Source organism: Fundulus heteroclitus, unplaced genomic scaffold (assembly GCF_011125445.2).
Source record: "Fundulus heteroclitus isolate FHET01 unplaced genomic scaffold, MU-UCD_Fhet_4.1 scaffold_240, whole genome shotgun sequence".
In the NCBI taxonomy this organism is placed as follows: Eukaryota; Metazoa; Chordata; class Actinopteri; order Cyprinodontiformes; family Fundulidae; genus Fundulus; species Fundulus heteroclitus.
The window spans coordinates 11,665-13,122 of record NW_023396651.1 but is presented as its reverse complement, the minus strand read 5'-3'; positions in this window follow the sequence as shown (position 1 = coordinate 13,122).

The following is a 1,458-nucleotide window of genomic DNA, read 5'->3' as shown; positions in this document are numbered from 1 at the left end:
CAACTATGCAAAACAATCTGCATGGTGATAAGGGAGAACTGTTATCCAAGGCCAGGAGTGTGGTGACTTCATCAGACCCTTCGGTGCAGGTGCCTGGTATGGTGTTATGTGGGGGACAGATAAGCTGTGACGTAAGACCCAGATGTAACCTGCATTCTAGCGAAACTGATCTTCCTTTACCTGCAACAAAACAAAGTGTGCAACTGCCATTGTTTCAGACTCACAGTGCAACAGGACAGGTGAATGCAGCTGTTTACAGCCCTCTTTCATGTGCTGACAACGTTCATCTGAGGCACATGTTCCCCGATCCCAGAAAAGGGGCGCACCTTTGGATCAAAGCATTCGTGGAGACTTTAAGCAGGTATGTATTGGCTATTGGTGATGTGAGGACTGGCTTATCAGCATACCTGGAACCACAAGAGGTACATGAGGTTGAAGTCTCTGCTGGAACGGACGTACTAGGAACAGCTGCCCCTCTGGCCCCGGTGGCACAGCAACTTTGGAGCACATTGAGGACATTTTTATCCAGTAAGTACGGATTCTGGCCTTTTTAAATGACACTACACGTTGGGCAGGGGAGACGGCTTCAGCATATGTGAACAGAATGTTGAAAGTTTGCGCGCAAGCTGTCTGTCTGATATTGTTGCCTTCGTCATGTCTTGTACAATATATTGTGTCTGTTGAAATGAGATTATTGAGTCAGAGTGAGTGGGGGAGAGACTGCTTGGATCCGCGGATATTGAGTGTGTCTGTGTGTGTGTGTGCAAATGGGTCTTTGTGTGTAAGTGAGGTTACAGATAAATGTATTTGTGTTTTGTTTTGTTTTGGGGGTTTTTGGCGCAGGGGGGTGTTCAAAGTGCAACCAGTTGGTCGGGGCAGTTGGATTAATAAGAAAAAGAAAAGCGAAAGTCTTTAATAAAATAAAAATAAATAAAAAGGAAACGGAAACGGAACTAAAAGGGCGTTGCACCGGGGAAGCGTTTACGTGGGGACCGACTGGGACTTCCGTTGTGGATAAAATTGTTCGTAACTATTAAATGCAACGTATAACTTTCAAAAAGGGGTAAGCGTCCAGGTGTCTGCGAGACACAGAGTTGTATCCTTGCGGGGCTGAAGAGTAAAACCGTGTTTGGGCGAAACATTCGGGGGTCGTAGCCAGCGCAAGCTCTCCACTTTTAAACTAAGCGGGAACTTAACATGTTGAAAATACATCTTTCGGCGTTGCTATAGACGTTTAAAAACTATGAAAAACATAGAACTATTTAAGACAGTCAGAAAAAGCAGGCCTGCACGTGTTTGTCTGTCTGAATGTCATCTTTGTATGTAAATGTATGTATTTGTGTATCGTATGTAACTAAACGTTCGTCTGTGTGATGTTCATGGTTTCAGAATGTTCATTTGTTTTGGGAGAACTGCAGCTCCGTAATTCAAATGACGTTTTTAATCATGAACTACGTT